The sequence below is a fragment of the Bos indicus x Bos taurus genome, chromosome 19 (assembly GCF_003369695.1).
Source record: "Bos indicus x Bos taurus breed Angus x Brahman F1 hybrid chromosome 19, Bos_hybrid_MaternalHap_v2.0, whole genome shotgun sequence".
In the NCBI taxonomy this organism is placed as follows: Eukaryota; Metazoa; Chordata; class Mammalia; order Artiodactyla; family Bovidae; genus Bos; species Bos indicus x Bos taurus.
The window spans coordinates 32,275,072-32,302,007 of NC_040094.1; the positions used below are offsets into that span (position 1 = coordinate 32,275,072).

A 26,936-nucleotide genomic window follows, 5' to 3' on the forward strand; every position below is an offset into this window, starting at 1 on the left:
TCCCTATGCAATTTCCTTCATATCCTTGGCTTCTGTGACCACTCTCTGCAGATAACTGAGTTCTCGTAAGCCGTCTTGGAGCTGCCAGTGGTGAAGCCCCAGGTCCTTAATGCACTGTGAAGTTTGAAGTTTTGGTGAAGGAATAATACAGTTTTATTGACATTTTTGAAAGATTAGTCTTCCTGATGTGTGCAGAATACTTAGTAGAGAGACAAGTGGAAGCAGGGAAACCTTTTAGGAAGCTAATATCCAGAAAAGAGGCCATGGGGGCCTCATGTGTTCAGACGTGCCTTAAACACAACCTCTCTAAGTCCTATTTCATGGTCTTCTTCCCAGGCTTCCCTATTGTCATGTCTGTCATCACCATCCACCCAGTTGGCTGGGTTAGAGACATTGACCACACCTGTTTTGGTCTGTTCCAGCTACTAAAACAAAATACCATGGACTGGAGCTCTTAACAACAATAGACATTTACTTCTCATAGTTGTGGAGAGTGGAAGTCCAAGATCAAGATAGTAGCATGGTCTGGTTCTGGTGAAATCTCTTTTCCTTTTCCTGGCTGGTACCTTCTTGCTGTGTCCTTACATTGTGGAAGGAGCTCAGGGGTCTCTCTGGAGCTTCTTTTATAAAAACATTTATGTCGGGCATGGAGGCACTACTCTCATGACCAAATCGGTTTCCAAAGATTTCATCCCCTGATACTATCATCATCTCTGAGAGTGAGGATTTAAACATTGAATTTTAGAGGTCAGTTCAGTTCAGGCACTTAGTCGTGTCTGACTCTTTGTGACCCCATGGGCTGCAGCACACCAGGCCTCCCTGTCTGTCACCAATTCCCAGAGCTTGCTCAAACTCATGTCCATTGAGTCGGTGATGCCATCCAACCATCTCATCCTCTGTTATCCCCTTCTCCTGCTGCCTTCAATCTTTCTCAGCATCAGGGTCTTTTCCAATGAGTCAGTTCTTTGCATCAGGTGGCCAAAGTACTGGAGTTTCAGCTTTAGCATCATTCCTTCCAAAGAAATCCCAGGGCTGATCTCCTTCAGAATGGACTGGTTGGATCTCCTTGCAGGCCAAGGGACTCTCAAGAGTCTTCTCCAACACCACAGTTCAAAAGCATCAATTCTTCAGCACTCAGCTTTCTTCACAGTCCAACTCTCACATCCATACATGACCACTGGAAAAACCATGGCCTTGACTAGATGGACCTTTGTTGGCAAAGTAATGTCTCTGCTTTTGAATATGCTGTCTAGGTTGGTCATAACTTTCCTTCCAAGTAGTAAGCATCTTTTAATTTCATGGCTGCAATCACCATCTGCAGTGATTTTGGAGCCCAGAAAAATAAAGTCTGACACTGTTTCCACTGTTTCCCCATCTATTTCCCATGAAGTGATGGGACCAGATGCCATGATCTTCATTTTCTGAATGTTGAGCTTCTTTTTTTTTTTTGAATGTTGAGCTTTAAGCCAACTTTTTCACTCTCCTCTTTCACTTTCATCAAGAGGCTTTTTAGTTCCTCTTCACTTTCTTCTATAAGCGTGGTGTCATCTGCATATCTGAGGTTATTCATATTTCTCCCGGCAATCTTGATTCCAGCTTGTGCTTCCTCTAGCCCAGTGTTTCTCATGATGTACTCTGCATATAAGTTAAATAAACAGGGTGACAATATACAGCCTTGACGTACTCCTTTTCCTATTTGGAACCAGTCTGTTGTTCCATGTCCAGTTCTAACTGTAGTCTCCTGACCTGCATACAGATTTCTCAAGAGGCAGGTCATGGGGTCTGGTATTCCTATCTCTTTCAGTATTTTCCACAGTTTATTGTGATCCACACAGTCAAAGGCTTTAGCATAGTCAATAAAGCAGAAATAGATGTTTTTCTGGAACTCTCTTGCTTTTTCGATGATCCAGCGGATGTTGGCAATTTGATCTCTGGTTCCTCTGCCTTTTCTAAAACCAGCTTGAACATCTCGAAGTTCACAGTTCACGATTGCTGAAGCCTAGCTTGGAGAATTTTGAGCATTACTTTACTAGCGTGTGAGATGAGTGCAATTATGCAGTAGTTTGAGCAGTGATGTTGGAGCCCCCCAAAATAAAGTCTCTCACTATTTCCATTGTTTCCCCATCTGTTTGCCATGAAATGATGGGACCAGATGCCATGATCTTAGTTTTCGGAATGTTGAGTTTTAAGCCAAAAGTTTCTGAATGTTGAGTTTAAGCCCTCTTCCAATAACACAAGAGAAGACTCTAAACATGGACATCACCAGATGGTCAATATTGAAATCAGATTGATTATATTATTTGCAGCCGAAGATGGAGAAGCTTTATACAATCAGCAAAAATAAGACCAGGATCTGACTGTGGCTCAGATCATGAACTCCTTACTGCAAAATTCAGACTTAAATTGAAGAAAGTAGGGAAAACCACTAGACCATTCAGGTATGACCTAAATCAAATCCCTTCCGATTATACAGTGGAAGTGGCAAATAGATTCAAGGTATTAGATTTGATAGAGTGCCTGAAGAACTATGGATGGAGGTTTGTGACATTGTACAAGAGGCAGGGATCAAGACCACCCCCAAGAAAAAGAAATGCACAAAGGCAAAATGGTTGTCTGAGGAGGCCTTCCAGATAGCTGAGAAAAGAGAAGCCAAAGGTAAAAGAGAAAAGGAAAGATATATCCATTTGAATGTAGAGTTCAAAAGAATAGCAAGGAGATATAAGAAAGCCTTCCTCAGTGATCACTTTAGGGGTCAGTCAATTCAGTCGCTCAGTCATGTCTGACTATTTGCGACCCCGTAAAATGCAGCACGCCAGGCTTCCCTGTCCATCACCAACTCCCGGAGTCCACCCAAACCCATGTCCATTGAGTTGGTGATGCCATCCAACCATGTCATCCTCTATTGTCCCCTTCTCCTCCTGCCCTCAATCTTTCCCAGCATCAGGGTCTTTTCAAATGAGTCAGTTCTTTGCATCAGGTGGCCAAATATTGGAGTTTCAGCTTCAACATCAGTCCTTCCAATGAACACCCAGGACTGATCTCTTTTAGGATGGACTGGTTGGATCTCCTTGCAGTCCAAGGGACCCTCAAGAGTCTTCTCCAACACCACAGTTCAAAAGCATCAATTCTTCAGCACTCAGCTTTCTTCACAGTCCAACTCTCACATCAATACATGACCACTGGAAAACCCATAGCCTTGACTAGATGGACCTTTTTGACAGAGTAGCGTCTGCTTTTGAATATGCTATCTAGGTTGGTCACAACTTTCCTTCCAAGGAGTAAGTGTCTTTTAATTTCATGGTTGCAATCACCATCTGCAGTGATTTTGGAGCCCAGAAAAATAAAGTCAGCCACTGTTTCCACTGTTTCCCCATCTGTTTCCCATAAAGTGATGGGACCGGATGCTATGATCTTAGTTTTCTGAATGTTGAGCTTTAAGCCAACTTTTTCACTCTCCTCTTTCACTTTCATCAAGAGGCTCTTTAGTTCTTCTTCACTTTCTGCCATAAGGGTGATGTCGTTTACATATCTGAGGTTATTGATATTTCTCCTGCAGTCTTGATTCCAGCTTGTGCTTCCTCCAGCCCAGTGTTTCTCATGATGTACCCTGCATATAAGTTAAATAAACAGGGTGACAATATACAGCCTTGACGTACTCCTTGTCCTATTTGGAACCAGTCTGTTGTTCCATGTCCAGGTCTAACTGTTGCCTCCTGACCTGCATACAGGTTTCTCAAGAGGCAGGTCAGGTGGTCTGGTATTCCCATCTCTTTCATAATTTTCCACAGTTTATTGTGATCCACACAGTCAAAGGCTTTAGAATAGTCAATAAAGCAGAAATAGATGTTTTTCTGGAACTCTCTTGCTTTTTCGATGATCCAGAGGATGTTGGCAATTTGGTCTCTGGTTCCTCTGCCTTTTCTAAAACCGACATTTGAATCCTGGCACCACTTTTCCTTTAAGTTCCGTTAGGCACTCTGACCCTCTTCCACCCTGTTTCTTACGCGGTAGCCTGAGTAATCTCCACAGTGCACATCTGACGTTGCCCCACGCTGATTCCTTTCAGTGCTTTCCCTCTGCTCTGAGGATAGTGAACCTCATATAAGGTTCTTCACGGTCTGGCCTTGATGTCCCTTCCTGATGTCCTTTCCCACCTGCCTCCTCCTGCTTCTTCACTGTGCTGCCTTCTACCCGAGTCATTCTCTGCCAGCCTAACTACTGTTGCCTATGTATCTCCTGTTCTTCCAGAATCTTGGCTAAAATACCACTTTTGGTGAAGACTTCCCATCAGATTTGACCCCAATTTAGGTCAGTCATCTTTTTTGTTACTATAGAGTTTGATTTCTTTCCTTTTTGTAGGCCAATATTAGTTTGCAAATTTATGTTATTTAGAGAGTCTTTTGGGGCTTCCCCGGAAGCTCAGCTGGTAAAGAATCCGCCTGCAATGCAGGAGACCCTAGTTTGATTCCAGGGTCGGGAAGATCCACTGGAGAAGGGATAGGCTACCCATCCCAGTATTCTTGAGCTTCCCTGGTGGCTCAGGTGGTAAAGAATCCGCCTGCAATATAGGAGACCTGTGTGCGATCCCTGGGTTGGGAGATCCCCTGGAGAAGGGAATGGATACCCACTCCAGTTTTCTGGCCTGGAGAATTCCATGGACTATATAGTCCATGGGGTTGCAAAGAGTTGGACACAACTGAGTGACTCTCACTTCACTTATAGAGTCATTTTATTGCTGTTTTTTTTTTTTAATGACATGGGGGACTATGTTCATTGGAGTTTTCCGGAGAAACAGAACCAATTGGATGTATATGTGTAGAAAAGAGAGAGATTTATTTTAAGGAATTGGCTCATGTGATTGTTAGGTCTGAAATCTCGTAAGTCTGAAATCTGTGGGGCAGAGCAAATAAACTGGAGACCCAGGGGAAGGTTGATGTTGCCGTCTTGGTTCTGAAGACAGTCTGGGAGCAGAATTCGTCCTTCCTCAGAGGAACTTTTCTGTAAAGGCCCTCAATTCTGTGAAGGAGATGGCCTACTCACATTGGAGAGTGCTGTAGACTGAATGTTTGTGTCTTCCCCAAATTCTTTTGTTTAAACGTATTTCCCAAGATGGTGATCTTTGAAATTGGCGCCTTTGGGAGGTGATTAGGTCATGAGGGTGGAGCCCTCATGAATGGGGTGAGTGCCCTTATAAAAAGATCCCAGAGAGATCCTTCTTCCCTTCTGTTGTGTGAGCACACAGGGAAAAGATAGCAGAAGCAGGAAGTGGGCTCTCACCAGACATGGACTACGCCAAGACCTTGATCGTGGACTTCCCAGCCTCTAGAACTCTGAAAGATAAATTTCTGTTGTTTTTAAGCCACTTAGTTTAGGCTATTCTGTTACAGCTGCCCACATGGATTCAGGGGGTAATCTGCTTGGCTTCAAGTTTACCGATTTAAATTTTATTCACATCTTAAAAGTACCTTCACTACAATACCTAGAGTGTGGTTTAACCCGAAACTCAATACCATAGCCCAAACCAAGGTGACACATAAAATTAACCATCACAGGGACCATGTCTGTTTGACCCCATCCTTGCATCCTCATTGCCTGTCATAGTGCATGACATGTAGAAGGCATTCGATAGACATCAATTATGTAGCTTTGGCAGTGTTCGGTTTCTAGATCTTCTACCTATAGCCAGTGCCAGTGGGAGTGATGTCTTGTGGCTGCATGCACTGCTCTTTAGAGTAATTCTTTGTGTTCATTCTAAAGTACATTATTGATAAACCCTTTCCTGATTCAACAGATCCCTTTAACAAATTTGCCTCTTTATAATTCATTTATAATCCCCTCTTTGACTGTTTCTTTACCAGTTCTTTTAAAGAGTCTGATGAAGAAGTCGTGTCAGCCATTTGGCTTAATCGTGTGATTTCCTCTTCTCTGGTCTTCCGCTTTGTGCTTTTTCCTGTTTTCCTGAGTGCAGTAACCAGTGCGCTAACTTCATTCCCAGTGTCACTGGACCGTGACTTGACTTAAGGATGTGGTTGCATTTAAATTTCCCAAGGCGCTTACATTTTATTGGCAATGTTGGCTACAGCAGCACATCATGCTGATTTTTCTATTTCTAAAATCAAACTTGTCATGCTGGCCCTGTCTCCAGAGTTTTCTGTTTCCGTCAGGGGTGCCAGACACCAAGACGAGAAAGCTGGGAGTCATCCTTGTCTTTTCCACCCCCACTCTCCCCGCTCACTTCCAAGATTCTTTGGATTCTTTCTTGATGTGGTCCCTCAAAATGGTCCTTTTATTCTTCCACGTCTTCCTGCGAGGATTCATGGGCCTGTGCCATGGTAACAGATTTATCACCGGTGCTCCTCACACTGTGCTTTTCCAGCTTTCCATCGGAACCCCCAGTGTAAGGTGAGCTTTCTGATGTATTAATATTATCTTGAATATATTCTCTTCTCCCCAACTTTCAATACCCAGTCACTACCTTGAAACCTGTTTATTAGTCCTTCCTACAAACTGTTTATAGAATATAAACTTTATTCCTTTTCTTTATTGGATGTTATAATCACACCAAAGTCTCCTCTCTCGAATCTTTTGCACTCCGTTTTTCCTCTCCCTGGAATGTTCTTCTGCCTTCCCTGCAAGTATTTCCCTACATTTAGTAAATCTTTGCCCAAAGGCCACCTTCTTGATAGAGCCTCTCTTGGCCACGTCCTGAAATTGCAGTCCCAGTGCTGCAGCGCTCATGCTTACACCTACTTACTCTACTTGCGTATTATGTTTATTTTCTTTCTCTCCCCAACCCCACTCCCCACTGTCATATAAGGCCCTCAGAGGCAGAGATTTTGGTGTATTCATCCACTGATTATCTTGTTGTCTACAAGTGTGCCTGTAACATAGTTGGCACTCAATAAATATAAAACAAATAAAATCAAATGTGTGTGCTTAGTCGCTCTGTTGTGTCCAACTCTTGCACCCCCGTAGACTGTAACCTGCCAGGCTCCTCTGTCCAAGGGATTATCCAGGCAAGAGTACTGGAGTGGGTTGCCATTTCCTCTTCCAGGGGATCTTCCCAACCCAGGAATTGAACCCAGGTCTCCTGCATTGCAGGCAGATTCTCTACCTACTGAGCTACAAGGGTGCCAGTCTTCAAATGAAGAACTTGTCCTGCAATGTAGACCTCCTGTGTGGCAGCAAAGAAGTATTGGTTGTTTGGGCTCTGGGGGTTTGGGATTTTGAAGAGATTGAAGTCTTTTCATAGGTATTTATTTGAATGCTTTCCTTCTTGACCTCAAAGAGCAATGGGCTTTTTTGCTCTGATTGCTAAATTCTCTTAGGCCAAGGAACTGATCTTATGCCTTGAGATGCTCTGCCAAGATGTTCAGCTTACGTGCCGTCTGGTGCTGGTAAACGGAGTAGATGCTTCCTTTCCCTGATTCTCTGCTTTGAGCTCAGACTCTCAGCCCTGTCCCTCTTCAGTTTATTTCGGGATCGGCAAGATTCTTACATCTTTACTTTCACACTGTTTTGAACCTAATGTCTTGTAACTCAAATTTCTTGTCCTTATTGGTGATACTTCCCGGATCTGTGTTACATCTTCCTTTATGCTGTTACCATGAGAAATCGACAAGGCATGGTTAAATTATCTTCTAGGTCTCGTCTCATTGCTAATTGCCTTGGGACCTTGGGCAAGGCACTTTACCTCTGGAGGCTTCAAACTGCCCTCCTATATAATGCAGGAATCAGCCTGAGTGCCCTGTAAATTCTTTTTTTTTCCATCAGCTAACCAAGAAAAAAAAAAAACCTATGAAATTTGTTATATTTTCCCCTTGGATAGGGAGCTATTCCAGACTGCTCTCATCTGGTGTTTTGCTTAATTTGCAGACAATGATTAATTTACACAGAAGCTTAGCTTGTATCCCTTGGCGACACTTAGCAACCAGGAAAGAGGTTTGGTCAGGTTGTTTAAAGGGACATTATCCCATGTTTTAGAGCAGAGAATGGAGGGCAAAGTTGATTTATTTAAGGACACGTCTTTTGACTTTACAGTGACTTTTCTTTCCATGTGTTATATGCCCCTGGCTTTGGTTTTCTGGCCCCCCGCCTGGCTTGTCCAGTTTTAGTGAATCCTTCCAGAGGTTTATTTCCATTTGCTTTCTTAATTATTTGTTTAGCAGTTCTGATATTCCAGACATGGCCCTAAATTCATGCCATATCTTACTTCATTCTTTAGCAGCTCTTGTGAGGCAGGGCTGGTGTCTCCTTCTACACATTCAGGAAAGCATCTTGAGGTCACAGTGACCAAGCCCAGTGGGCAGAGCCTGGCTGACTGCCTGTTCACCTCCTGCATCTTTTATTCCTTAATTGCACCAAAGTGAAGGGGTAAGGGCCGATTTTAATCCATAAAGTTGAACGACAATCAGTATCGAGGCTGCAGAGAACAGAGAGCTTTATTTGGGGTCTTAAGAATTGCGATTGGGGGGTACATAGATTTGGATAAAAAAAAGTATTCTGAGGAAGAAGAAGGATCCGGGATTTATAAAGACAGAAGCTCTGAGGTTGTTCAAGAACTGTGATCGAGGGACTTCCCTGGTGGTCCACAGGCTAAGACTCCGTGCTCCCACTGCAGGGGGCCAGGGTTTGATCCCTCGTCAGGGAACTAGATCCCACGTGCCACAGCTGAAGGACCCACGTGCTGCAACTAAGACCAGTGCAGTCAGTCAAAGAAATAAATATTTTAAAAAGAACTGTAATTGATGGTGATGGAAAAGGGGAACATTTGTCCTTAAGGGGTAGGCTGTCAAGAGTTATTTTAGGGTTGTTGTTTGATCACTAAGTTGTGTCCAGCTCTTTGCGACCCATGGACCACAGCACGCCAGGCTCCCCTGTCCTACACTGCTGGAGGTTGCTCAGATTCATGTCCATTGAGTTGGTAATGCTATCGAACTGTCTTATCCTCTGTGGCCCGCTTTTTTTCCTGCTCTCAGTCTTTCCCAGCATCATGGTCCTTTCTAATAAGTCGGCTCTTTGCATCAGGTGGCCGAAGTATTTAGAACTTCAGCTTCAGTATCAGTCCTTCCAATGAATATTCAGGGTTGATTTCCTTTAGGATTTCCTTTAGGATTGATTCCTTTAGATCAGCAAGGGTTTGATCTCCTTGCTGTCCAGGGGACAAGAGTCTTCTCCAGCACCACAATTTGAAAGCATCAGTTCTTCAGCACTTAGCCTTCTTTATGGTCCAACTCTCACATCTGTACATGACTACTGGAAAAACCATAGCTTTGACTCTAGGGACCTTTGTCAGCAAAGTGATGGATCTGATTCATATCTGGGCAGGTGTTCTGGATGTCTAAAAAAAAAGTGGTCACAGTTCAGATTCCATCTGGGCTAAGATGTGTGTAAGTTTTCCTTTCTCAGTGGCCTCCTGGGCATCATCACCTGGTCCTGTTCATCCGCTTCTTTGAATTCTCATCCTCCCCACCTCCTTTGGAGGAGGTGGAAGCACTTACGAAATGCCAGGGGCTGGTCATCCCCTACCCACCAACTCTCAGCCACTTACTTCCTTACCTTGATCTTTTCCTCCTCTGTTCTTCCAAGTGTCTAACTGACAGTACGGTCCTACAAACTAACCGAACATAGAGATCAAGTTCACATTCTCTGCATGAAGAATAGAGCTGCTGTGAAGTGCTGCAACATTGGACACTAGTCGTGTGAAACTAAAATCCTGCACCAGGTCGTGAATTTCACTTATTCATCCAACTAGTCGAGTGTCTGCTGTCTCTGGAGCTGTGTTGACCTTGAGGATACAATATAGTCTTTTCCCTCATGGAATTTATTTTCTAGTAAAAGTGATCCTCACTTATTCATCCAACTAGTCGAGTGTCTGCTGTCTCTGGAGCTGGGTTGACCTTGAGGATACAATATAGTCTTTTCCCTCATGGAATTTATTTTCTAGTAAAAGTGATCTTCTCAAAAGAGGTATAACATTTGAGTGTTTGAGACCAGCTGAAATCAGTGAGATAGAGACAACTTGGGGAAACATCAAATACACATTTTTTAAGTTTCTTTAATAATGCTGTGGTGTCCCTTTTTTTAATAATCACGTAAATACATAATATATAATTTTGTTTTTTCTTATCATAATATTTGGTATATTAGGTTTTATAAGTGCGGTTTATTCTAATCATTGAAGGTTTAATTGCTTCTAATTATTACAAGTGTTTGGTTCCTAAGGAGACTGAAAGGCAGGCTTGCTTAGAGGGTTGGAAAGGTCTGAAAATTAGATGCATTTTTCTTCATTCCAGATTATGGTGTGTGTGTTTCAGAGAGAGAGAGAGAGATTTATTATTAATTCATTGTGATCTGGAGAAAAGAGAACATCCCACAGAAACCCTTCTGGCTTCTGGCTGTAGTCTTTTGCAAGTTTAATTTAGAAAGAACTTTCCAAAGCAGAGGAGATTTTCAGCTAACCTGTAAATGACCCAGTGGTGGCAATCAGTATGAAAAAACTAGAAAAGCCCACACAAGTTATGATCATTTTATAATATATAGAAGTATTGAATCGCTATATCTTACACCAGGACCTAACAAAGCATTGTAGGTCTTTTAACTTCAAGAACAAACTCATAGATCAGATTTGTGGTTACCAGAGGTAAGGGTGAGGGGAATTAAATGAAAATGATCAAAAGGTATAAACTTCCAGTTATAAGATAAATAAATACTAGGGATGTAATGTACAACATGGTAAAGATAATTAACACTGCTGTGTTTTATGTGCACATTGTTGAGAGTAAATCTTAAGAGTTCTCATCAAAAGGAAAGTTTTTCTTTTTTTGTTTTATTTTGTATCTATGAGACGTAGATGTTCAGTAAACTTATTGTAATCACTTCACTATGTATGCAAGTGAAATTATTATGCTATACACCTTAAACTTATACAGTGATGTATGCAAATTATATCAATAAAACTTAAAGGAAAAAAAAATGAGTAGAGGCAAAACCCTTAAGAACAAGAAAAGAAAGCTGTGTGTGTGTGTGTTTGCTGAAAAGACTCCTGAGAGTCACTTGAACAGCAAGGAGATCAAACCAATCAATCTTAAGGGTAATCAACCCTGAATATTCATTGGAAGGACTGATGCTGAAGCTGAAGCTCCAGTATTTTGGTCACCTCTTACAAATAGTGGACTCGTTGGAAAAGTTGCTGATGCTGGGTAAGGTTGAGGGCAGAAGGAGAAGAGGGTGTCAGAGGATGAGATGGCTGGAAGGCATCATTGAGGCAATGGACATGAACTTGGGCAAACTTCAGGAAATGTTGAGGGACAGGGAGGCCTGGTGTGCTGCAGTCCATGGGGCTGCAAAGAGTCGGACACGACTGGGCAACTGAATAACAACTCCCTCTTAAAACATAAACTCATGAGGACAATGACATTGTTTTCCTTGTCCATCACTTTGTGCTCTGTGCCTCTTAATCTTTGTACATAATAGGCTCTCAAAGTATTTTTTTTCAGTGTATTGAGTTATAATTGACTTATTAAGTATTTATTAAGTTGATTAATGTGACATAGAACTCTCCTATTGAGTCACCAGATATTTATCCATCCCTGGGAGTTGGTGATGGACAGGGAAGCCTGGCATGCTGCAGGCCATGGGGTCGCAAAGAGTCGGACACGACTGAGTGATTGAACTGAACTGGGAAGGCCTCAATTGGTTTGTGACATCTTTATTTCTAAAGCTGTAGAAGTACTCCTTTCAGTGCAGAAAATGTCAGTGGTGTATTTCCTCTGTGTAAGGTGTGCAAGACCTGAGGTTCAGAGGATGGTTGGAAATAAATAGAAGACAGAGTCTCTGGATTTAAAAATCTATTAACAAAAAAACATATCTAAAATAGGTTAGTAAAAACTTGTGACCTTGTTTCTAGGCTTGCTTTTTCACCCCTTTTTTCAGAGTCGTGGTGCAGGGAGATGGTGCAAGTTACTTCTAGGGAAAACCTTCAGCTGGCAAATGGATGGGTGAATTTTAGGACCTGTGGACTGTGTAGTATCTTGTTACCTGAAAGATTTCAGACTTAGATCTGTCTAGGTATACATGAAAATCTTTACTGTTTTTCACTTACTAATTTTAAATTGAGAAGCAAATACGTAAACTTGATAACTTTAAAAAAAATGCAAAAGGAAAAATGTAAGCATTTTCCCAACTCTGGCTTCCAGATTCCCCTTTCCAGAGGCAGTAGCCCTTAACAGTACCCAGTTTGCCATAAACCTTTTTGAAAAACATATGCATCCATGCTGTACACATATGTCTGTACATCCTAACATGTGTTAGCCCATATCAATGTGTTGTGCTTTTTATGACTGTGTAGGCGATGGCACCCCACTCCAGTACTCTCGCCTGGAAAATCCCATGGATGGAGGAGCCTGGTAGGCTGCAGTCCATGGGGTCTTGAAGAGTCGGACACAACTGAGCGACTTCACTTTGACTTTTCACTTTCATGCATTGGAGAAGGAAATGGCAACCCACTCCAGTGTTCTTGCCTGGGGAATCCCAGGGGCGAGGGAAGCCTGGTGGGCTGCCGTCTATGGGGTCCCACAGAGTGGGACACGACTGAAGTGACTTAGCAGCAGCAGCAGCAGCAGCATCTTGTTATGGGCTTCCCAGGTGGCTCTAGAGGTAAAGAACTCGCCTGTCAATGCAGGAGATGGGGGTTTGATCTTTGGGTGGGGAAGATCCCTGGAGGAGGGCTTGGCAACCCACTCCAGTATTCTTGCCTGGAGAACCCCATGGACAGAGGAGCCTGGTGGGCTACAGTCGATAGGGTCGCAAAGAGTCAGACATGATTGGAGCGACTTAGCATGCACACAAGTATCTTATTACACAAATTATGTAATAATGCATTTATTCAATCTCCTATGGAAAAATATTTTAGGCTGAAAATAGAATTTATTTAAAATGGGAAAGATGTCTGTCAAAGAAGTAGTAATGTAAGTTACTTTTTTGCAGTGTTTCTGGTTACCTTGACAACCAGAGACACCTTCAAATGCCATGCCATCTCTCCTAACGCCATGCTTGAGTAGAAATCACAGAAATAGAATGAGAGTGAAAAAGCTAGATTGGGGTCTGCTTAAAATAATTTCAACAGGGGAACGTTTTTATGGTGTGTTTCCTGTAGTGCCTTTAACTAGGCAGGTGTAATTCCTCACAGTGTTGCTTATGTGACAGAGTAGTTTCACGTAATCTTCTCTCCTTCAAGGGAGAACTTGTATCCTGCTAGAATGGAGCTGAGAATTCTCTCTCATGGTCTTGTCAGGTTGTTTCAGGTTAACCCACGAAGCAATGCTGAGCTGACAGTCATCATCGAAGTGGCCCGCTGTGTTACGTGGGCTTTATCCCATTCTGAACCGCATCTTTGTTATCCAGCTTTAGCACAGTGTACTGCAGCACAGTTTGATTTATCTCATTGGATATAGGAAGTTCTTTAAAATAATACTAGGGAAACAGTACAGACTGGTTTGCTACAAGGTATGCTTGGACAAACCAGGGGAAAAAAAGTGAATTAGATCACAATTGGTGAGTGAAGTGGTGATGTCTGTAGAATGTGGCTGTTGCACTGTTGCCAAGGCAGTTTTCCCAGCATGCTAATGATTTTTTGTAGCTTTTATCTTTATTTTTTAGCTTATTTTTTTATTTTGTGAGTGTATAATTACACTCACATATATATAACTTAATTGCTGTGCTATATCCCTGAAACCAACACTATATTGTAAATAAACTCTAAAATAAAAAAATAAGCTAAAAAATAAAGATAACAGCTACAAAAAATCATTAACATGCTGGGAAAACAAAGCTAGTGGAGGTGATGGAATTCCAGTTGAGCTATTCCAAATCCTGAAAGATGATGCTGTGAAAGTGCTGCACTCAATATGCCAGCAAATTTGGAAAACTCAGCAGTGGCCACAGGACTGGAAAAGGTTTTCATCCCAATCCCAAAGAAAGGCAATGCCAAAGAATGCTCACACTACCGCACAATTGCACTCATCTCACACACTAGTAAAGTAAGGCTCAAAATTCTCCAAGCCAGGCTTCAGCAATATGTGAACCGTGAACTTCCTGATGTTCAAGCTGGTTTTAGAAAAAGCAGAGGAACCAGAGATCAAATTGCCAACATCCGCTGGATCATGGAAAAAGCAAGAGAGTTCCAGAAAAACATCTATTTCTGCTTTATTGACTATGCCAAAGCCTTTGACTGTGTGGATCACAATAAACTGTGAGAAATTCTGAAAGAGATGGGAATACCAGACCACCTGATCTTCCTCTTGAGAAACCTATATGCAGGTCAGGAAGCAACAGTTAGAACTGGACATGGAACAACAGATTGGTTCCAAATAGGAAAAGGAGTATGTCAAGGCTGTATATTGTCACCCTGTTTATTTCACTACTATGCAGAGTACATCATGAGAAACGCTGGGCTGGAAGAAGCACAAGCTGGAATCAAGATTGCCGGGAGAAATATCAATAACCTCAGATATGCAGATGACACCACCCTTATGGCAGAAAGTGAAGAGGAACTAAAAAGCTTCTTGATGAAAGTGAAAGTGGAGAGTGAAAAAGTTGGCTTAAAGCTCAACATTCAGAAAACGAAGATTATGGCATCTGGTCCCATCACTTCATGGGAAATAGATGGGGAAACAGTGTCAGACTTTATTTTTCTGGGCTCCAAAATCACTACAGATGGTGACTGCAGCCATGAAATTAAAAGACGCTTACTCCTTGGAAGAAAAGTTATGACCAACCTAGATGGCATATTGAAAAGCAGAGACATTACTTTGCCAACAAAGGTTCATCTAGTCAAGGCTATGGTTTTTCCAGTGGTCATGTATGGATGTGAGAGTTGGACTGTGAAGAAAGCTGAGTGCTGAAGAATTGATGCTTTTGAACTGTGGTGTTGGAGAAGACTCTTGAGAGTCCCTTGGCCTGCAAGGAGATCCAACCAGTCCATTCTGAAGGAGATCAGCCCTGGGATTTCTTTGGAAGGAATGATGCTAAAGCTGAAACTCCAGTACTTTGGCCACCTCGTGCAAAGAGTTGACTCATTGGAAAAGACTCTGATGCTGGGAGGGATTGGGGCCAAGAGGAGAAGGGGACGACAGAGCATGAGATGGCTGGATGGCATCACTGACTTGATGGATGTGAGTCTGAGTGAACTCCGGGAGTTGGTGATGGACAGGGAGGCCTGGCGTGCTGTGATTCATGGGGTCGCAAAGAGTCAGACACGACTGAGCATCTGATCTGATCTGATATATATAAATATAAATATATGGGTGTGTGTATTCTTTTTCAGATTCTTTTCCCTTACAGGTTATTACAAAGTAGTTCCCTGTACTATGAGTGAGTCCTTTTAGTTGTTTATCTGTCTTTTATATCGTTCTTATATGTGGTAGTGTGTATAAATTCATCCCAAACTCCTCATTTATCTCCCCTCTGCTATCCCCTTTGGTATCCATAAGTTTGTTTTCTGTGTCTGTGAGTGTGTTTCTGATCTTTAAATAAGTTCATTTATATCATTTTTTTAAGATTCCACATATAAGTGACTTCATATGATGTTTGTCTCTCTGCCTGATTTACTTCACGTTATGTGACCATCTCTAGGTCCATGCATGTTGCTTCCAGTGGCATCATCGCATTCTTTTTTATGGCAGAAGGTGATCCTGGATAAAGTCAGGTATCAGCCTGCTGCTTCTTGTTCCCTGCTGTGTGCAGTAAGAACAGAATGGAAAAATGGGGAAACTCATATTCATGTTCTTTGAGGTACAGCCTAGAAATCTTTCTGTTCGATGTTATATTAATGGTAACTTTGAATCAAAGGGTAGAAGTGCCGTTTTTCAAGTAGCCATCTTCCCGGGCACTTCCTGTTCTGCCTTTTTTTGGGTGTCGATCTCCAGCCTTTGAGATGATTTGTTATCTCTGCATGGAAACTCTCTGTGCTTCTTCAGTCACCTTGTCAGAGCACCAACCCACTTATTTCTCACTTCTTATTAAATTTGTTGATTGGGTATGAAACATGAATATCCGTCAAGTATTCTCGCTAATACATTTTTTCTGCAGTTCCTGCCAAAGCTTGCCTTTTTTTTTTTTTTTTAAAGTCAGAAGCTACTTCTGGGAATTAATTACCAAGTTCTCTGGGGAAGTTAGTCAAACCTGTATCAGCAGACTTGGATGGCTCTGAAACCCTGGTGTGCTTCAGCGTCTCTACTGGATTCTGAGATCCATGAGGGCAGAGATCGTTTTTCCTCTCATTTTTTAAAAAATGAACATTTATTTATTTGTTTACTTGGCTGTGCCAGGTCTTAGTTATGGGATGCGGAGTCTTTAGTTGTGGCATGTTTGATCTAGTTCCCTGACCAGGAATTGAACCCGGGCCCCACTGCATTGGGAGCAAAGAGTCTTAGCCATTGGACCACCAGGGAAGTCCCCAGAGATGGTTCTTATTGGGAAGTATCCTGTGTTTCTAGAAGGAACACAAAATACATGTTTGTTTAACAAAATAAATGTTGGCTGCATTCAGATTCTAGCCTGCAAAAGGACATTCAGAATCTAGGTGCAGAGAGCATTAAAAATACAGCTTGTATGTTGTCATGAGAATGAGTTGTTTCTAGGGTTTGCAGGTCAGGGAACTTCCCCTGAGGTTTCTGTGCATGGACTTTTCGTAGTCTGTCTCATGTGCTTTACAGAGTCCATTTGAAAGCAGCTGGGGGAACAGAGCTGTGTGGCCCGGCGCTTCCCCCGCCCCTGTGTTTTCCTCCTGGTTCTGTCCGTCACCCACCTTACCAGCCTGACCCCGTGTCTGTGCTTGGCGTTCACACTGCTTGACACTCTGCCCTGCTTCTAACCCTGCTTGGCTTGTTCACCTGAATCTGATTTTCTGGTTTGAATCCTGGTTGCTACTTGGATATGGATCTCTCTGGCTTCCGATGTTAGTTCAGTTAACAGTCTTTCCTTCCAATTTTTTTTTTGTTTTTTGTTTTTAAGCCCTTGTTTTCACCTTGTCTGGCCCCAATGAACCCTTAGTTGACTGATCATTAAGAAACAAACTCACAGGTATAAAGAACAGATTTGTGGTTGGTGGGAAGGTGGGGTGGGTGAAGGGATGGATTGGAAGTTTGGGGTTCTCCGATGCCATGTTTTATAATATATATAGAATGAATAAATAATAGGGTCATACTATATTGCCCAGGGAACTATATTCAATACCCTGTAATAAACCCTAATGGAAAAGAATATAAAAAAAGAATGTCTCTGTGTATGTGTGTGTGTATCTGAATCACTTTGCACAGCAGAAATTAATACAACGTTGTATATCAGCTACAATTAAAAAAGAGGGGGATTTCCCTGCCCATCCAGTGGTTAAGACTCTGTGCTTCCACTGCAGGGGGCATGGATTTGAACCCTGGTGGGGAACTAGATCGCACATGCCAAGCACACCCAAGAAAAAAAAAAAAAAAAAGAATTGCCCAAACTCAGGCTCTCAAAGGTTCTGATGATAACATTTAACTGTATTTGCCAATTATTGGCTTTTGAAAATATTAATTCCTGCCATGACCAAAAACGTGATGGCACTTAATAAATGATGTGCACCATTTTCTCATGTATTCCTTTGCTTCCAGGCAGCATTTGATGCTGCTTGATCAAGGATGACAAGCTTGTCCACAGTGTGTTGGTGTGAGCGTATGACTCTGGGATGATTCAGTTTGTCTGTTAGCGAAATGTTCATTTTATCCACGATGGAACAAAATTGCCCATAAAAGAGCATTCAGATTGTCCTTATGCTTCTCCAAGGGACCAGATTCACTTCTGCTTGCTAGGAAGGATGTTGGTAAGCATTGCCAAAGTGAAATGTCATGGACATATAATGACTTGTCATGGGATAAGTCAAATATAAATATCAAATGATCCAATTGTGGAGTCAAGGAAGCTCAAGAGAATATGTTCCAGCCAGCTCTGTTTTAAAGTCAAGGGCATGAGGGCTTAGATGGTGAAAAGAGTTGCCCAAGATCCACCCCAGAGCTGACAGGCAAGGAGCCTGGCCTGAGTTGGGCTTTCATAATAACAGGTATACAGAGCCAATTGCTTTTCACTGCTGTCTTATATGTTGATGGACTCTAACTTTAAATAAGCCAGAGGCAGGAGTAGAGCCCTATTTTTTTTAGAAAATTGCAATTGTCTTAGTTTCACTGACCCATTTGGGATCCTTTGCCTTCTCTTACTGGAGTATAGTCAATTAACAATATTGTGATAATTTCAGGTGGACAGCAAAGCAACTCAGCCATACATATACATATACCCATTCTTTCCCAAACTCCCCTCCCGTCCAGGCTGCCACATAACACTGAACAGAGTTCCCTGTGCTATATGGTAGGTCCTTGTTGGTTATCCACTTTAAATATAAAAGTGTGTACATGGCCATCCGAGACTCCCCAACTATCCCTTCCCCAGATTCTGCCCCCCACCTCCCGGCAACCATAAGTTCGTTCTCTAAATTGGTGAGTCTTTTTCTGTTTCATAAATACGTTCACTTGTATAATTTCTTTTTAGATTCATCATATAAGGCATGTCATGATATTTATGATATTTTTCCTTCTTGGTCTGATTTACTTCACTCAGCATGACCATCTCTAAGAAGCTACTTCTGGTCATTGAGACTCATGCGTATCACAGACAGCTTGGGACCTGGGTAGAAATCAGAGGAGCTGGATTTTATTTCCCACTTTGGCTTTTGAACACTTGTGATGCTGTGATTTTTAATAGGAAACATGCATTTTGTCTTTGTCCCTAGAACTCCTAAATATATATTTAGAACTCCTTAAACCCTTGGACTTTCCCAGGTGATAATAGTGGTAAAGGTGTCTTGATATTCAGAACAAGCCCCTTTGAACCACAGCTGAGCTTATGTAAGTGAGAAGATCTTTGGAAAGCATCTGGAGCCTGGGGGCTGGTTGACAGAGCAAAACCAGTCCTGTGATTGGAGGGTTAGACCTTTCCACCCCACTCCCTTAACCTTGAGGGAGAGGAGAGGGGCTGGAGGTTGAATCCATTGCCTATGGCCAGTGGTTTACTCAGTCATGACAATGTAATGAAGCATCCACATTGCCCCAGAAGGACTGGGTTTGGACAGCTTCTGGGGAGTGTTGGGAGGATGGCACCCTTGGAGAGCTCATGGCAGAAGCTCTGGGCTCTTTCTTCATGCCTTGCCCCATGCATTGCTTCCACTCTGCTGTTCCTGAGTTACATACTCTGAACCAGCATCTAGTAAGTACAGGTGACCCCTGAACAATGAGTTCAAACTGTGTGGGTCCGCTTATATGTGGACTCTTTCAATAAATACTCTAGTACTGTACAATCTACACCTGCGATTGGTTGTATCCTCGGGGGCAGAGTTGCAGGTAAGATGGTCAACTCTGGGACTTGAGCATCCTCAGATTTGGGTCTCAGGGCAGGTCCTGGAACCAACCCCCTGTGTCTTTCAAGGGTCAACCATAAAATATTTTCCTGAATTCTGTGAGCCCCCTAGCCAATTGATCGAACCTAAGGAGGGGATCGTGGGCTCCTTGGATCTGTAGCAGGTTGGTCCGAAGCACAGGAACAGCCTGGACTTGGGGTTGGTATCTGAAGGGGACGGGGTGTAGGTAGTGCAGTCTCGTGGGACTGAGCCCTGCACCTGTGGGATCTGACGTCATCTCCAGGTGTCGGAGTTGAGTTATAGGAAGCCTGGCTGGTGTTGCAGATGATTGCTTGGTGGAGTGGAAGGAACCCACGCACGCAACATGGAAACTGGAATCAGCATTCTGCCAGTGCTTCAGCTTTTGTGAGTCATTTCCACTCTGCTCACAGGTAAAATGAGAGGGTTGGGTGTGTCCCTCTGTAGGATCCCTCCCAGCTGTCTTATTTCTGTGCTCAGGCATCCATGCAGGGTGAGCCTGAACAGCGTCTCCAGCATCGCAGGAAGCACAGCCCTCAAGTCCTCAGGTCCCTCCCTTGAGGGTTTTCTCAGCTATGTGGACAGGCTGGTAGCTGCCCTGTCTCCTCTCTCAGGGTCTGTCCTGGTCAACTGGTCCTTGGAATCAGCTTGGGTTGCATATAAGAGAGAAGTCTTAAATGGTAGAGCTTTAAACAAAATGGTAGCCTCGAAAAAGGCGAAGCTTATTTATCTCCTACCGAGAAGGCTAGAAGATAGGGAGGACATAAACTCTCACCCCAGAACTCTTTCTCAGGGCTCCCTCATGCAGGTGATTGTTCTTACCTTCTAAACAGAAGAAGGGAATTCCTTTCTAAATAGATGAAGTCTATGGGAGAGAACTTTCCAGAAATCAGATTGTGCATCCTTTTTGTCTGCATCTCCTTGGCCTCAAATAGGCACCATCTAAGTCAGAGGGCGGTTGCTACTGTTCAGTTCTTTTGCCTTCAGTCTTTCCCAGCATCAGGGTCTTTTCCAGTGAATCAGCTCTTTGCATCAGGTGGCCAAACTATTGGAGCTTCAGCATCAGTCCTTCCAATAAATATTCAGGGTTGATTTTCTTTAGGATTGATTAGTTTGATCTCCTTGCAGTCCAGTAGACCACGTTTTGCCAGAACTCTCCCCTATGACTCATCCATCTTGGGTGGTCCTGCACAGCATGGTTCATGGCTTTGTTGAGTTACACAAGCCCCTTTGCCATGACAAGGCTGTGATACATCAAGGGACAGAGGGCTGTTGGGTAGTTAATCTTTTAGGTGGAGTGAAGTGGAGTATACCCTGTAGAAAATCTGTGGTTATAAAGATGAGCTTGTTTCATCAGTTTCTTTGTGCTGCCTTTATTTGATTCTGGCTTCAAGGACTAGAAGGCATTGGGCCCTACTTCCACTGTTCTTTGTGGAGTTTGAGGAGATAGGATGGACGTGGCCTGTGCTCAGCTTGCCTGCAAGATCATCTGAAATGTGTGAACTGTTTGCTTTATCTTAGGGTATGGTGATCATGTGGAAGATAGATTTTACATTCTGGTTAAGTATATTTCACCAGCAAGTCTTTGCTTGTAGAGACTTTTTGTCCGTTTGAGTAATTTTTATGTTTCTGGCAATTTTTAAAAACTCTCCATGTTCATTCACAGTGTTTGTCATTTGCATCTTTCTTGGTTTTTCTTGATGAGTTTTCCCAGGGGCTTGTCTGTTTCTTGTCTCTTCAAAGAACCCATATTAGCTTTGGTTAATTCCCTCTGTTGCTTATATTATCTTTTTCCCTTTATGTTTATATATATCATGATCATGACTGTGCATCATGTTCATGACTTTGTGACCATGAAGGCGCAACTACAGCTGACAGCTAAATATTCAGCACTTGTGCTCAGTCAGTCAGTCGTGTCTGACTCTTTGCAACCCCATGGACTGTAGCCCGCCAGGCTTCTCTGTCCATGGAATTTTCCAGGCAAGAATACTGGAATGGGTTGCCATTTCCTTCTCCAGGCACAACTACAAGCCTACAGCTAAATATTTAGCATGTGTGCTTAGCCGCTCAGTCGTGTCTGACTCTTTGCAACTCTGTGGACTGTAGCCTGCCAGGCATCTCTGTCCACAGAATTTTCCAGGCAAGAATACTGGAGTGGGTTGCCATTTCCTTCTCTAGGGGGTCTTCCCAACCCAGGGATCAAACCCATGTCTCTGGCATCTTCTACATTGGCAGGCAGATTCTTTACCACTGCGCCACCTGGGAGTCCCATACACACACACACACACATATGAATGTATTATTTATAAATATATGTAATATAATTATATTAATTTATAATTATATAAACATATATATATAATATACATAAGTAGTGCTCAGTCGTGTCCAACTCTTTGCAATCCCATGGGCTGTAGCCTGCCAGACTCCTCTGTCCATGGGAGTTTCCAGGCAAGAATACTGGAGTGGGCTGCCATTTCCTACTCCAAGGGATCTTCCTGACTCAGGGATTGAACCCATGTCTCTAGTGTCTCCTGTATTGGCAGGTGAATTCTTTATCCCTAGCACCATGAGGGAAGCATATAAGTTATATATAACATGTATTATTTATAAATACTTTTATATTTGTACATATAAATATACTTATAAGTAATACATTTGTATATGTTTACATATACTTCTGTATATAATACATTCGTATTATATGTGTATTTTTCTCTGTGCTGTTGGTCTCGTTCTGCTGTACTCATTTATTTATTTTCTGGCTACAGGAGTGGGAGTTGTCACGCTGTCTGTGAGGTGGCTGCCTCTGGAGATGTTAGGGCAGAGAAACCCGAAGTCTGTTAGACCTGGCAGGGAAGTGTCCTTCCTCTCTGCTTCCCTGTAGGTAGCCTGAGAGCAGTGATTTTCTGCTGTTTTTTGAAAAGCAGCCAGACTATATATAGCACTCTCCCGGAAGTGGGCCCTGAGCAGTGAAGTAGGCACAGTTTCGTTGTGCTTTCCCATCCCCTCCTCAGTGTCTTCCACGGTCAGTTCTTATTCCGAAGGTATTTTAGGGATCGCCAGGATCTCTAAACTTTTTAAAAAGCCATGATGATATGGAGGTCACGGAAGTGGGTTCTAAGCTCAGGCTGGGTTCATTATCTGCCTGTCCAAGCTTTGTGACCTTGGGCTGGTTCTCTGCGCTCACTAACCCTCCATTTCCCCATCAATAAAATGATGTTATTAATAGTCCCCGCCTCAGGGGTTGTTAGGAAAGTTAAACGAATGTGAAGTTTTAACATACTGCTCAGTCAGCTCCAACTCTTTGTGACCCCATGGACTGTAGCCCACGAGGCTCCTCTGTCCATAGCATTCTCCAGGCAAGAATACTGGAGTGGGTTGCCATTTCTTCTTCCAGGGGATCTTCCCAACCCAGGGATCAAACCTGGGTCTCCTGCATCGCAAGTGGATTCTTTACCATCGCAGCCACCCGGGAAGCACTTATTGGGGACTTAATAAAGGCCTGTTTGTTTTGGTGGTGGTGGTGGTTTTTTTTTTAATGAAATAAGACTATACATGTGATTATGCATTTTCTGCATTTTCTACATCTCTCTGCCTTCTGCAGACTTTGAGATTTACTTTCTGTAATTTATATTCTGAAAATAACCTATCATTAGAAGTGTAACAACAATACTCTTTTCAAGGAAATCTTCCCCCACTTCTTGCCAGACTTAAAAAAAGGTTGCCTCACTTCTCTGAACCTCGTTGCCCTACTGCTGATTAGGGGCAAAGCCATTTCTCCAGAATCCTACGGAGACCTCTGTCCCCACCTCCTGCTTCTTTTCCTGGAAGCTTGTTCCTGTGCAGGCACCTGGTTAAGTCCTCCCTGAGGGAGCCCCGCAGTGACTCTAGTAGAGGATCTCTAGTAGAGGACAGTGATTTAAGCCACTGAAGGATTGGGTGTTTCATCGTGGTATTTTAGGCATCACTCCCTCAGCATTTTGAAGGTGTAAGGAATGAACTGCCTTGAAATATCAAACATCACCTCAGATGAAACTCAGGATCTCAATGAAATGTGAATCCAGACCCCATCAGAAAAGGAAGGTTTATCCTTTTGAGAAGCCAGCATCGGCTTGAGCCTGGAAGGAGGAACAGGAGTAAGTCTTCCACCAAGTCTGTGGTAAGCCTTTGGCTGTATTAGCCCACAGCATGTGGGGCCAGGAATCTCATGAATGGAAGGTTCTGAGCACGTCTGCTGTTGTAAAAACACTGGGGTCAGCCAGATAGAGGAACCGTGTATACAGCAGCTGTATCTTACCCCTTTCTTTTCCTGCTTTGCCCTCTGCTAGTTGTCATGGGGCTGTGGAATCCCCCAAGCAGAGCCGCCCCCTCGCCACCACTTTGGTGCCCAGAAGGCAGGAGAGTCCTTCTGGACTAGGAGAGTCCATGTGGCACTGCCTGGGGTGTAACTGTTTCGGCGGGGATCCTGCAGGTGTGCAAGGATTCCTTTCACAGCTCTAGCATCAGGTCAAATAAAGCAGCCCTCTAGGCCCCTTTTCCACAGTTGAAGCTCTCAGCCTGTGATACTGTGATTTGTAATAAAAATATTTGTAATGAGGAATATAATATTTATAATAAGAAATTTAGTCTTGGTTTTCTTTCTGGCACAGAACTTTTAAAACTCTTGGAATTTCCGAAATAATGAGAGCTGTAAAGGTATCTTCTTACTTTTTAGCTTGTTGTGTGAATGAGGTAACTTTGGGATGGCACCTGAGAATGGGGCTGGTTGCCGGGGGAACCAACCCTGTGATTAGAGGGTGGGAACTTTCAGCCCCACCCCTAATCTCTGGGGAAGAGAAGAGTCTCGAGGTAGTATTGACCATCACTGGCCAGTGAGCTAATCCGTCCTGCCTGTGTAATGAAGTCTCCATGAAAACCCGAAAGGCTGGAGTTTAGAGGGCTCCCGGGCTGGTGAACGGGCAGAGGCTCTGGGCGGGGCAGCGACTAAGAGCATGGAGGCTCTGCATCCTTTCCTCACCTCTCCTGTGCACTCCTTCCATCTGGCTGCTCCTGAGTTCTGTCCTTTTATGGCAAACTGGTAATCTAGTGCAATTGGAAAGAAGGAGAAAGAGAAGAGATTACGTTACCAAGAATAGGAACGAAACAGGAAATATCACTGAGAACGTCTGGGTTGATCCCCACAAGCAGTTTCAGAGTTGTGTATTCCTCCAGTGATAGGAATTCTTGTTTCTTCCTCCCTTACATCTCCTGATCTCTCACTTGCCTGCTAACCTCTCAGGCTCTCTTCAGTCCTTCCATCTGGGAAATGATGGGGTTGGGTGGACAGCACGTTCTTGCTCTTGACACATGAACACTTATTAAAGGTCTGCAGAATGGTCGTGCTCACAGAATTGTTTTAAAGGTCACTGAGTCCAATTTCCTCACTTAACAGATGAGGGAACTCAGAGAAGCTGAGACTCTTCCCTGGAGAACCAACGGCTTAGCCAGAAGCCAGGACCCCTGCTTTCGGATCCCATTACACCTTGTTTCTGAAATTCCTTGACCTAGTTAAGTGAATTCACTCTTGTCACGCACAGGTATTTTCCCCGAAAATTTGTAAGATCTAATGTCATTCACTGAGCTAACTCAAAATATTGCATCTCAACACGAGAACTGACATAACATTTACATGTCTTCTTCTACTAAGTGTATTTGCATAAAATAGAATTATTATATTATTTCACTTTCTTCCCATTTTACCTCTCAATAACAGTCATTTTAGTACCAAAGAAGTAGATGGTTCTAGAATCTTCTCAAAGCTATTTCTAAGACCAAGAAAGCTGGAGATAACGTGAATCCTTGAAAACTATGGAAATTTTTCATTAAAATATACATCCTTGGAAAACCAGCAAGGACATATAGTATAGCACAGGAAACTCTACTCGATGTTATGTGGCAACATGGATGGGAGGGGACTTCGGGGGGAAATGGTTACATGTGTATGTATGGCTGAGTCCTGTAGCTGTTTACCTGAAACTATCACAACATTGTTGATTGGCTCTACCCCAATACAAAACAGAAAGCTTAAAGTCTGAAATATATATATATATATATGTAAATCCTGGAGGATTCTAGAGAGAATCCTATCTGAGTCCAGGTCCCTTATTTTTTATGTGGACTAGCATGGTGAACCATGGTGACTGTTCTGGTTATCTAAGAGTGTGGTATAACAAACCAGCCCCACTCTAGTGGTCTACAATAACAATGGCATGGCATGGCTCAACTCATATGAAGCTGTGAGCCATGAGTCCTTCATTGGAAGGACTATTGCTGAAGCTCCAATTCTTTGGCCACCTGATGTGAGAGCCAACTCATTGGAAAAGACCCTAATACTTGGAAGATTCAGGCAAAAGGAGAAGGGGGCAGCAGAGGATGAGATGGTTAGATAGTATCACTGACCTAGTGAATTTGAGCAAACTCCAGGAGAGAGTGGAGGACAGAGGAGCCTGGCATGCTGCAGTCCATGGGGTCACACAGAGCTGAACGTGACTTAGGGACTGAACAAAGTCACAATGACGTTTTCTTCATGAATCTGCTCTTGGGCAAGGCTCAGAGGGTTCAGCTCATTTCCCTTGCACTCGATGTCAGCTGTGGTGGTTCAGATGCTGAGGCCTGCTCACCTATCTGGTGAGCTTGGAAAGGTCCACCCCCCGCCCCCCACCTCCGCCAACACACACACACACCAGCCCCTAACCTTGAGAGCATCGCTGGAGCCCTTGTCTCCGCAGCTCACAGCATCAGCCTGGACCACGGTCTGCCTGGCTTCACTTGTGGCTGCACCTCTACCTGGGACCCTTCAAAGTGTGGCTTGGAAAGGACCCCAGAAGAGAGGCCACAGGCCCCAATATCAGTATTTTGTCTGGATGGGCACACTTTTGGAATACCACTGATCATGGCAAAATAACATCTTATTGGTCCCTCTAAGCCCTGCCTGACCAGCACTGCCAAGAGCAGGAGGCCAGAGGAGTGTAAACCCACGATTGTGGTCCCGGTCCTTTTGCTGTAGTGAATTGTGTCCAAAATCCTGCCCTCTGGGCCCTGGGGCCGGCCTCCCCATATAAAATCTGCCAGTCACACCAGAGCGGGCACCAGGGTATTCTGCCATTTTCAGTGTCGCAGACTGGCCCCTCCGAGAGCTGTACTTCCAAACCACTTTCCGCTGGACTGGATCGCGGGTTTATTTTTAAAACCATGCCCAAACCATAGACCAGAAAAAGACCTTGGCCAGTCATTGAGTCCAGGCTTTAACTTCAGAGAGAATCACACTTAAAGTCCACCCTGGAGAACCTTTCTGCAATGACAGGTATCCTGGAAATTGCCCCCACGGACAGCTCGGGAATCTGTTCATCCTGAGCCAATCAATCCCTTCATGTTCAGGAAGCACATCAGGTCTTGTTCTGAACGTCACCAGACCGAGGTCTCTGACAAACACAGA

General features: G+C 43.4%; 1 protein-coding gene across 6 annotated transcripts in view; it reads left to right on the forward strand.

Moving 5' to 3' along the window:
- ARHGAP44 (Rho GTPase activating protein 44) overlaps window positions 1-26,936 on the forward strand; it is a 132,451-nt gene that overhangs the window by 23,699 nt on the left and 81,816 nt on the right. The gene's annotated exons all lie outside the window — the stretch shown is intronic.